The following is a 12,484-nucleotide window of genomic DNA, read 5'->3' on the forward strand; positions in this document are numbered from 1 at the left end:
AACTTTATCAGGAAGGCTGCGGTAACATGTATCACAGCGCCATGAATTTTGGGCATCACTTGATTGTTTGGGAGCCTATACCACTGTTTTAGGCACCACGCTGCACTACGAGTTCCAGCATGCAGCTCACCTGAACCCAGCAGCACTAATGATTTCCACCTGGACATGAGGGAGGAGTTGAGAGACTGTTTTTAAGGAGTGGACTCTCACTCAATGGTAAAGCTGTCAGCCGTTGAGACCGGCACTGAAGACGGCCATTCCGGCCAGAAACGCGTCTGCCATAGCGTTTCACGGACTGCATGCAAGCGCTGCTAAGCTCTATTAAATGCTGATGTTTCATTCCGGAGCTGTGTCCGACTTGCTTCTATTTCTTAGTGAGCCTTGGTAGTGGAGTATAGCCGGCTTGCTGAGTCCGGCACAAGGACACGCCCTCTCGGTCAGGAGCACCGCGTCTTCAGCAAAAATTTGGTGCAACACGAGGAGTGTAAACGCGGCGCCCCCCCAAGCAGAAACTACTACCACCAAGGCTGTGATGAGCGCGAGGGGAGAGAGGAGGCGGCGAGAGCTGCCTGATAAGGATTACGACATCAGCAAGAGCAGTATCAACTTTATCAGGAAGGCTGCGGTAACATGTATCACAGCGCCATGAATTTTGGGCATCACTTGATTGTTTGGGAGCCTATACCACTGTTTTAGGCACCACGCTGCACTACGAGTTCCAGCATGCAGCTCACCTGAACCCAGCAGCACTAATGATTTCCACCTGGACATGAGGGAGGAGTTGAGAGACTGTTTTTAAGGAGTGGACTCTCACTCAATGGTAAAGCTGTCAGCCGTTGAGACCGGCACTGAAGACGGCCATTCCGGCCAGAAACGCGTCTGCCATAGCGTTTCACGGACTGCATGCAAGCGCTGCTAAGCTCTATTAAATGCTGATGTTTCATTCCGGAGCTGTGTCCGACTTGCTTCTATTTCTTAGTGAGCCTTGGTAGTGGAGTATAGCCGGCTTGCTGAGTCCGGCACAAGGACACGCCCTCTCGGTCAGGAGCACCGCGTCTTCAGCAAAAATTTGGTGCAACACGAGGAGTGTAAACGTGGCGCCCCCCCAAGCAGAAACTACTGCCACCAAGGCTGTGATGAGCGCGAGGGGAGAGAGGAGGCGGCGAGAGCTGCCTGATAAGGATTACGACATCAGCAAGAGCAGTATCAACTTTATCAGGAAGGCTGCGGTAACATGTATCACAGCGCCATGAATTTTGGGCATCACTTGATTGTTTGGGAGCCTATACCACTGTTTTAGGCACCACGCTGCACTACGAGTTTCAGAATGCAGCTCACCTGAACCCAGCAGCACTAATGATTTCCACCTGGACATGAGGGAGGAGTTGAGAGACTGTTTTTAAGGAGTGGACTCTCACTCAATGGTAAAGCTGTCAGCCGTTGAGACCGGCACTGAAGACGGCCATTCCGGCCAGAAACGCGTCTGCCATAGCGTTTCACGGACTGCATGCAAGCGCTGCTAAGCTCTATTAAATGCTGATGTCTCATTCCGGAGCTGTGTCCGACTTGCTTCTATTTCTTAGTGAGCCTTGGTAGTGGAGTATAGCCGGCTTGCTGAGTCCGGCACAAGGACACGCCCTCTCGGTCAGGAGCACCGCGTCTTCAGCAAAAATTTGGTGCAACACGAGGAGTGTAAACGCGGCGCCCCCCCAAGCAGAAACTACTGCCACCAAGGCTGTGATGAGCGTGAGGGGAGAGAGGAGGCGGCGAGATCTGCCTGATAAGGATTACGACATCAGCAAGAGCAGTATCAACTTTATCAGGAAGGCTGCGGTAACATGTATCACAGCGCCATGAAGTTTGGGCATCACTTGATTGTTTGGGAGCCTATACCACTGTTTTAGGCACCACGCTGCACTACGAGTTCCAGCATGCAGCTCACCTGAACCCAGCAGCACTAATGATTTCCACCTGGACATGAGGGAGGAGTTGAGAGACTGTTTTTAAGGAGTGGACTCTCACTCAATGGTAAAGCTGTCAGCCGTTGAGACCGGCACTGAAGACGGCCATTCCGGCCAGAAACGCGTCTGCCATAGCGTTTCACGGACTGCATGCAAGCGCTGCTAAGCTCTATTAAATGCTGATGTTTCATTCCGGAGCTGTGTCCGACTTGCTTCTATTTCTTAGTGAGCCTTGGTAGTGGAGTATAGCCGGCTTGCTGAGTCCGGCACAAGGACACGCCCTCTCGGTCAGGAGCACCGCGTCTTCAGCAAAAATTTGGTGCAACACGAGGAGTGTAAACGCGGCGCCCCCCCAAGCAGAAACTAATGCCACCAAGGCTGTGATGAGCGCGAGGGGAGAGAGGAGGCGGCGAGAGCTGCCTGATAAGGATTACGGCATCAGCAAGAGCAGTATCAACTTTATCAGGAAGGCTGCGGTAACATGTATCACAGCGCCATGAATTTTGGGCATCACTTGATTGTTTGGGAGCCTATACCACTGTTTTAGGCACCACGCTGCACTACGAGTTCCAGCATGCAGCTCACCTGAACCCAGCAGCACTAATGATTTCCACCTGGACATGAGGGAGGAGTTGAGAGACTGTTTTTAAGGAGTGGACTCTCACTCAATGGTAAAGTTGTCAGCCGTTGAGACCGGCACTGAAGACGGCCATTCCGGCCAGTAACGCGTCTGCCATAGCGTTTCACGGACTGCATGCAAGCGCTGCTAAGCTCTATTAAATGCTGATGTTTCATTCCGGAGCTGTGTCCGACTTGCTTCTATTTCTTAGTGAGCCTTGGTAGTGATATATATATATATATATATATATATGTATATATATATATATATATGAAACAACCAACACGTATAGACGTGTAAAGTGAAGAGCACTCCAGCAAAAATCCAGGGACAAAGTTTTTTTAAAGCATGAATGCTTTATTTGGCAAGTTCCCCCCGTGCTACCCCCGAAACGCTGACAGACGCGTTTCGCCGACTGGCTTTTTCAATGTCAGTTTCCATTATGTTAAAACGGCACATTTAAAGTTCAACAAAGTGTCACATGACAATGAATGCGTAAACATAGAAGATGGATTAGCAGCAACATTGTATCTAAATTCATGGCGGCCATCTTATAGTAGCAAATATAAACAAATAAAGTGCCTGACGTTCATACAAAAAATAACATATGTGCAGATTAAAAAACAATTTCAAATTGGCAGACAGCATAAGTGACAGGTGATAATAGGATATTTATATATTTGAGATGGGAAAGATGCACGATTTTAGATACTTAATATTTCTAAAAAAGTTTTTTGGACTGACTAGGATCTACAGAATGTATGCAATCCTCAAAGTTGTTGGTTGATCTACAAATTTATGGGGGGTGAGCAGACTGGAAAAATACTAAATACTCGAACTTAGTTCGTATAATTTTTAGTTAGTCACGCTGCCCCCCTGAAGTCAGGCATTCCCTCCAGATTGCCTAGTCACCTGACCTTGTGTATTAATGAAGCCCTGAATGGGCAGAAAGCCAACTGTTGAGAGAGAGTACTTAGATATGTGCTGTTACCAGGGTGGAAAAAGAAGAAGGAGAAGAAATATGTGGACCCAAAAACAACAACATGTAACATATAGATTTTCTATCTCAATAAAGTTTTATGACATTAGAGACCAAATGCAGCGGTGTCTCAGGTGCAATAAATATCCTGACCCAAGGTTTAGATATTTTCACCCTCTCACAGGTGGACCCATAATTCCTCATCATTGTTAAGCCCTAATGGGGCCTTGGTTTGGAGGTCTATTATGTATGTTGACTCCAGAATCCGAAGTTTTCGTATTCTATCGCCACCCCTCTCCGACTTGCCTATTTGATCCAGACAATAGAATTTCAAAAGATCACGGTTGCTCTGATGATATTGCTCAAAATGTCGAGCAACCGGATATGCTGGATCTTTGTTGGAAATTGCCCGCATGTGCTCCAGAATGCGTTTTTTAGTAGGATGTATGGTACTACCTATGTATCTTTTTGCGCATGGGCAAGTAAGGCAATAGACAGTAAAATCTGAATTACAATTGAGGAAAAGTTTCATCTTTCGTACAGGTCTGGGGTCATTGGGTCTGCCTGAGTATGTTGTTGTTTTCTCACTAAATTTGCAGGCTTTGCAGCGGTTACAGGGATAAAACCCTGTAAGGCCTATTTTGTTTTTGACTCTAGGGACCGGATCAAAGTGACTATGAACAAGGTGGTCGCCAATAGATAGGCTACGCTTGTAGGTGATGACAGGGCGTGCTGGTAATTTCCTTTTGAGAATGTTATCTGTTTGTAGGATGTGCCAGTTTTTCTTGAAGATCTGCATGATCTGACTAGATTTTTCATTAAAATTGGTTATCATCCTAACCTGCCCTTCTGTTGATTCAGTAGCTTTCTTTACAATTAACAGATCTTTCCTGTCAATCTCTTTAACTTTAGTATCAGCTATGGCGAGGTCTGCGTTTTTATAGCCTCTTTCCCTGAATCTTTTGGTGGATTCTGTCTTTACCTGGGCATAGTCTTGTGCTTTGGAGCAGTTTCTTTTGAGGCGTATGAATTCCCCAAATGGTATGTTCTTAATGGTACTGCGTGGGTGGTGGCTGTCAGCATGCAGGACAGTATTGCCTGCTGTGGGCTTTCTGTAGACCTTAGTAGACAGTGTATCATTGTCTACATAGACTTCTAGATCCAGGTATGTGACAGATTTGTCACTGATTTCCCCCGTGAATCTTAAGTTGAGATCATTTACATTAAGGGAAGCCACAAATTCCTCAGCCGAGGTGCGACTGCCACGCCAAATTATAAAAAGATCGTCTATGTATCGTGCCCAAAGAGCGATCTTTTCCACCCAGCATTCATTTGCCTCGCCCCAGGCCACGTGCTTCTCCCACCAGCCCACGAAAAGATTCGCGTAGCTGGGGGCGAAGCACGTTCCCATCGCGGTCCCTCGCAATTGTTGATATAACTTTCCTGCAAAAGTGAAAATGTTGTTGGTAAGACAGAAAGTAATCATTTGTATCAACATTTTGTTATGTTGGTAATACTTCATAGGTCTTCTATTTAGAAACCAATCTATAGCCAAGATACCCTTGTTGTGATCAATGCAGGTATATAGACTGGTGATGTCCAGAGTTATGAGTAGCATATCAGTATCCCAGGCAGTTCCTTCAATCAATCTTAGGAAGTCTTGTGTATCCTTGATGTAGGAGGCCAAGTCTTTTACTAATGGTGCCAAAAATAGGTCTATGTAAATAGATGTATTTTCCAATAGACTACTGATGGACGCCACAATGGGTCTGCCTGGGGGATTGTTTATACTTTTATGTACCTTAGGAAGATGGTAAAAAGTTGGAATCGTGGGTGCCTCACATTTCAGGAATAGGAATTCATCTTGATTTAACAAACCATCTGCTTTCCAGATTTGTAGGAGATTATGGTATTTGTCGATGCTTTCAAGATAAATTGCTCTGGATATTGGCAAGTAACAGTCTTTATCGTTAAGTTGCCGCATCGCTTCATCTTGGTACTGCTCTTTGTTAAAAACCACCATGTTTCCCCCTTTATCTGAAGGTTTAATTTCAATGGTTTCGTCTTTCTCCAAAGATTTTAGGGCCTCCCAATATTTCCTAGGGATATTGTAGCGTCGTTCATCAGGATCTTTGCAGTTGGCCAACCTTTTCAAATCTAGAATTACTGCCTCACTGAAGACATCGATAGCGTCGAAAGGTGTTTTCGGAATTGCACGAGACTTCAGCTTGAGATTACTGTGTCCGCCTACTTGGTTGACACCAGATCCTGCCAGATATTCTTCAGTCAATGATTCGCCTGACGGCGTGTCTGGAAGTGAAGAGCTTAATTCCCTCATTGTTATCAAAGTTTCCAGATCATGACCCGTTAGGGCATCTGATCCGCTTACTCCTAACTCTTCCGTTGTTGTTGGACCTCCAGTTTTTGGATGCAAAAGATATATTTTCTGAAATTTCAACTTTCTGATGTATTTGAACAGGTCAATTCTGGTCCGTGCATAGTCAAAGCCTGCGGTGGGACAAAAAGTAGGTCCTAGCTGTAGGACCTTGATTTCTTCCTGTGTTAGAATCTTGTTTGATAAATTGATGACTGTCATTTCATTTTTTCTTTCATTTACCACTTCCCCCTCCTCCCTCTGCTCCGTGTAACTCTCGGGGTTGTATTGTCTCCCCCTGCCTTTCTTTCCTCTCCTTGTTTTTCGTTTCTTTTCCCTCGTGGCAGGGTTTGTTGCGGAGGGTGGGTTCTTGGTGTTGGTCGTTGTCGGCTTTCCCTCATGAGTTGGTACTCCTGAAAAAAAGGAGGGGGTGGAGAGGATTCCATGTTTCTGCTTGGCTCTGGCGGTGCTGTACTTTGCTCACCTTCTGATGTTTCAACTTCCGATTCTGAAGTGTCTATATAGCCACTTCTGTTCGTGCCTTGTTGGTTCATTTTTCTCCTGGGTCCGTCAAACTTTTTGGCAAAAGTCAAGACTCGTCCGGTTGCGTAGTCTTGTTCATCTCTCAAGAACTTGGTTTGTTTGCGCTTGCGGATGATAGACTCATAGTCCTTGAGGCGTTTGATCATGGCACTCCTTAACTCTTCTGCTAGTTTGACATCCTTTTCTTTGGCTATTAGATCTTCCAACCTTTTTATTTCAACCAGGAGTTTTTCTCGGTCGCTCCAAGCGTACTTGATGAGGATCCTGACCATTCCCTTGGCAGAATCAGTGGTATGCTCTGCCCATTCCTTTAAGAGAGCCGGATCTGGATGTTCATATGAGGGGACGGTAAAGATGCGGAGACCTCTCGGGATTCTGTCACAGTCTATGTATCTTTGAAGTGAAGTCCCTTCCCACCATTTTCGTAGTTCTCTTTCTTGTACTTTTTCTAAGGTCTGGTACAGTATGGCCAAATTGCTTTCTGGCGACTTCTGCGTTGAATCGCTTTTGGCTTGTATATTGGTAGCACCAATGCTTGTTTTAAATATATCTGCGGCCGCTTCCTCTCTCTCAGTGAGGCTTGACATATTTTCCAATGCTGGTGTCCAATTGTTAACGGAACTATTCGGGGAGGAGGGAACCTGCCATTCACATGCACAAAAAAAAAAAAAAAAAATATATATATATATATATATATATATATATATATATATATATATATATATATATATATATATATATATATGTCTTTGAAATTCATGGAAAATTGCAAAAGTTAGAGTGATGTTATACGTAGGTAAGGTAATAGGATTTTATCTTATGTCAAAAAACACATAGGAATTCACTGAAAAAAAAGTTGAAGTGATGTTATAGTTAGGTGTTGAAATAATACAAAAACTACCATTAAAAAAAACACTGAAAATAACCAGCTATTATTTACTGACTTAACTATAGCTTGCCACCTGCCATGCACTTATATGACTTCGCATATTACATCACATATGACAAGATAATTTACATCATTGATGGCATCACGGATGACATGTTAATTAATATCACAGTAGACATTTCAGATTACATCGTTTATGACTTCATCCATGCATCTGCTTCCTAAATTATTCTATAACCAGCTTCAGAATTGTAGATAGCATGGGGCCTACTAGCATTTAGAGTGTAGATTGACTCTGAGTACTATATATGTGTGTTAAAGTTAGACATAATGTAATCCTCCAGACAAGTATGAATCAGTATGGTAAATGTTATATGGTCCATATTTTAACCACCATATAAGTTTTAAAGGCAAGCAGTACTTAATCTAAACAAGGCAGTGACTGTGCGCAACTTGTGGGAGTTGCTGACATATGTTTCAGGTAGGTTGTGGTTTATTTGAAAGCTAATTGCCAATATATATGCAAAAATCTAAAGCTTCTCTTTACAATATATTATTCACCTATGAATATCTGTGTGAATGTTAATATTAAAACATTCTCATGCTGCTACCAACAATTTCAATATGAACTGGAGATTCAAAAAGTCCATTCTTTTTTCATAAGTCCAGTGAAGATTCTAAGACATTTGACATGGCTGTAGAATATATAATCTTTGAGTGGCTCACAAACTGTTCAAGTGTCAGTATGATTAAAAGTGCTGGTTTAATGGTGCATGATATTCTGCTCATTTTGTGAATATGTTTAGGGTACTTTTATATACTATGGAGGGTTGTACATAGGGCCTGGTTGTGCATGCCTCATTTTTGGCTAATGCATAGATATGAAGGCATTCACTTAGAATTTTATGTCAGTTGCAATATTTAAACATCTCATTAAGATAAATCATGAACAAACACTGCTTTGAGCAGGATTCAAGTGTTAATCAGTTGTTGATCTCATTAATGTCTGCAGAAGCATTACATTTCTTATGCACCTCAGTACCTGTAAAATAAAAAGCATAATATCTATTTTGTAAAACATTTTTTTATTGATTTTATTAGTTAAATCACAGCAAATACGACAGTAATATGTAACAACACATCGTGTCTGAGTAAAGGAGCTATATCAGAAGGTGCGGATGACACACTACTGTTCTCGAGATCCCTAATTGGTATTCAAAATCTTCTGGACCAGTTTGGAGTCTTCTGCAGACAGAGAGGGCTAGAGATCAATACAGGCATGACCAAATACATAGTATTGAACCCCTGCCAGACAGCCCTTAATGGTACCCAACGTGAGAGGGTTTGCATCTTTGAATACCTGGGGTTTACTCTCAATAAGCACCTTGGCTGGTCACCTCAGGTTCACAAGTCTAAACTCAGAGTAGAACATTTTAGTGGTGGCCTTCTGAGAGCCTTGAAGGGGTCCCGCTTCGCCCAATGACACCTGAATAGCAAATGTATAACCTGCAAGCACTGGGGTGTCCATATAAGAAGAACTTTGGGTGCATGCTAATGTCATTGATTTGGAACTGACCGAAAATCATTTCCTCAGACTCCTTGCCAATATTCTCCCTACTACTCCATGAGTGCCCCTTCATTTGGATCTTGTCATTTGTTCACTCACCCACGAAGTAAAACTCAGACCCTTAATGTACTGGAGGAGTATCAGGTCCTCAGTAGATCTACCATCTTAAAGGCTGGGCTTGGAAGAAATTATGAAACTCCCTGGGTCACCAGTAGTGCATGGTTGGGATATATTAAGCATTCACTTGAGGAGATCAGGTACTGTAACATGTGGGTTCACCCAGAAACATCAAGTTGCATTTCCAAGTCTATACTCTAGGAGCAGCACTGGAGATATGTACATGGTAGATTGCACATGTCTGAGGTAAGGCACTCTAAGCTCTACCTTTCTGGAATGTAAAGGCAGTTATCATTTGGAAATGTACATGGACACAATTGAGACTCCAGCAGCTAAGACACTCTACATTAGGTTCCGAGTCGGGACCTTGCAGCTTTGATCATTTACTGTAAAGTGGTGACGCCCCCTTGCTGATGCTGAACCTGACCTAAGTTGTCTATTTTGCCAAGAGGCCAAGGAAACTGTAGATCGTGTCCTGTACTTTTGTCCTCAGTATTATGTACATATAAGGAAATGGCGGTAAATTAAGCTTCCCTTGGAAGATAGTTCTCACACTCACACCAAACTGACTCCTACCATGCCACACTCAATAAACATACTTGGTGTCAACCTCCACCCTTCTCCAGTGGATTTAAAATATATGCCCCACAAAAATCAAGGTGTAGTGCTTATACTATTTTATTCTTTAGATCATATAAAGCACATAATAAAACTCTTTAAAATTCATTTTGAGAAAAACATGTACAGTACATACAATATACAATTAATGAATTGCTGATACTCCGAATCCTAATACAAATCAGACTATTATTAAAAACAGAATAAAATCATCGCGACAAATAGCAATAAAACTATATCATTTAATCAAACATCAAAATAATATCTAAACAAAAAGAAACCCTATAAGCACAGTTATACTTGAGCTGTTGAAAACATTGATCCACCATCTAATATGCAGTAGAAGAACTGGTGGGATTATTGCTCCTATCACAGAACTTCATATGGTTGGATTCGATTAAGGAGGCGTCAGCGCGTTTCGGTGGTATACAGTTTGAATTTTTCAACCACCTTCTTCAGGACTCAGATTTAGGGATTTTACTTCTCATTTGAAGTATGTGCAAGTTTATATCGTAATTTATGTATCGATATTTCTAATAGGGCTCCTCATGGGCCTCTATATGGAAGGTGCCGTCATAGTTGTATGGCTTTCCCAAATATGCCAATGCTTCTCCCACTGTAGAACTCATGTTTTTTTTTAAGATTGAATCCTCACAAAGTCTTTTCTTATTCAACTATGTCGAGATTTTTATGTAAATCTGGTAGAGACTTCTGTTTCCTTTAAAATTCTCCACTGGTTTAAAAACGCTGATTTAGCATGTCTCGTTCAAAGTGTAAATCTGCTATGAAAGAGCTGTGTGTTTAAAATGATTCCTTTTCTCTATAGCGAGTCTCGATATTTTAGCGCTCACAGGTAGTCGTCCTTCCGATTAGGTATTCATACTACCTTGTGGAGTGAAAAAGCGGGGCTTCGCGTCCGTTCAGCTACATATAAGGAAATGGATCCTGACATTGTGCCGCAAACTGAGAATTAGAGACTACAAATTTGCAACTAAGGTAATCAGGGCAGACACAGCTCAGTCCATTGTCTTTGCTGTCTCCCGGTTTCTTGCATAGATGTGGATACACAGACAGAAAAAAACTGCCCTGTTGTTGTTCAATACTTAGCACCTAAGATTCTTGTGTGTTCGAGTTGCATTTCATTGTTTTTGATAATCTCTTAAAGCACGTGCAACTGTAGATAATAAGTATGAGTTGTTGGATGAAGTTTACCTTCGCATTTTAAAATCGTTGTGATGATCTCCTTATATGCTGCTAGCTTTAATTGTGTTTTTTTTATTATGTTACGTGTCATGTTTTTAAGCATTTAATTATTGAATGATTATACAGTTTTAAGTTATTGTGTTTGCTTTTATGGCAGTCTCCGAAATAAAGTTATTATGCCTATATCAGAAGAAGCCCAACATATCATTCAAGACCATAATTAAGTCCACAACATCACAGGAGAAACAATAAAAAGCTTTGTAGGGGCATATCAAATGGACCAAATGAGGGAGGTATGCTCAGAAGCATGAGAAGACTAATCAGCACAACAGTAGGTAAATGTACGGTCAACTGGGAAAGGGAAGGAGGGAAGTAAAAGGGTGGTCCTGATGCGCTGAGTAAAGCATGGGAACCAAAAGATTCAGGAAAGGGTTCCTAGGTCTAAGACCTGCCCTGCTCTTTGATGTGGATGGGAGAGCAGGACGGGGAGATGCCCCATTGGGGGGGGGGCATAAGAGGATGGAGCACTCTCATCAGGCATTTACAATAATTGTAATAGAAGTCATTTTCAAATCATGATCTAAAGATCAGCGGCGGAGGCCCTTAGTTCCTCTCTATGTAAAGCCATGGCCGACGCCCCAGCCTACAGTGTTTGTCGCCAGGTCAAGCTGGAGAGAGGGGATGGGTTTCTCCATAATATCTACAGGAAGTGTGTTGTTTCACATATATTCTTCATATGCTGCTTGTTAGATGTACATATTTTAGCCCCTTCAAGACCACCCTGAGCACTTCTTTAAACGTGGAGCTATCAACAATTTCTATATGAACTGGAGATTTAAAAAGTGCAGATATTCATTTACAGAATTTCATTGGAAATTCTGAGACATTATACATTGTTGAAGAATGTATAAATAAACTACAGGTGACTCAATAATGGTTCAAGTCACAGTATGACCAAAAATATTGTCATATTACACCATTGTGCTTTTTTCAAGTATATGTGTGAGGTATTTTTACAAACTGTGCATAGATCCTGATTGTGAATGCCTTAAAAGTGACTAATGCATAGATGTGAAGCAACAGACTTAAAATCTGTGTCAGATGAGGCATATTACAGGCACATTTAATTAAGGTAAATATTCATTTAATACTCTTTTGAATGGTATTCATGGTTTAATAAATTGCTGATCACATTAATGTTGACAGAAACATTACTACTGCAATTCCCAAAGATAACCTACACTTGAGAGTGATTTACACATGTACACATGTAAGAGCCCTCTTACTTAAATTGCTGATCACGTTAATGTCTATAGAATCATTACATTTCTTACACACCTGAATACCAGCCTAAAAAAATCTAATTTCTACTGAATGTGAGTAAAAAGGTTACAGCCCTTTGTTCTGACTGAAACAGGTTCAACTCTGATTTGCATATGATTGGGTCCATAATAAGGTACCATGGTGTGCGAAAAACGTGCGCAGTGTGGCGTTAGTCAGGCCCTGCAGCAACTGCCCTGCTGCGTACAGCCAAAGGCCATGCACAGCATGGGGTTGGATTTACGTATGGTAATTAATTATTACTTTATGTTAAAAAAATACATGGAAATTCAC

Source organism: Triturus cristatus, chromosome 9 (assembly GCF_964204655.1).
Source record: "Triturus cristatus chromosome 9, aTriCri1.1, whole genome shotgun sequence".
Classification (NCBI taxonomy): domain Eukaryota; kingdom Metazoa; phylum Chordata; class Amphibia; order Caudata; family Salamandridae; genus Triturus; species Triturus cristatus.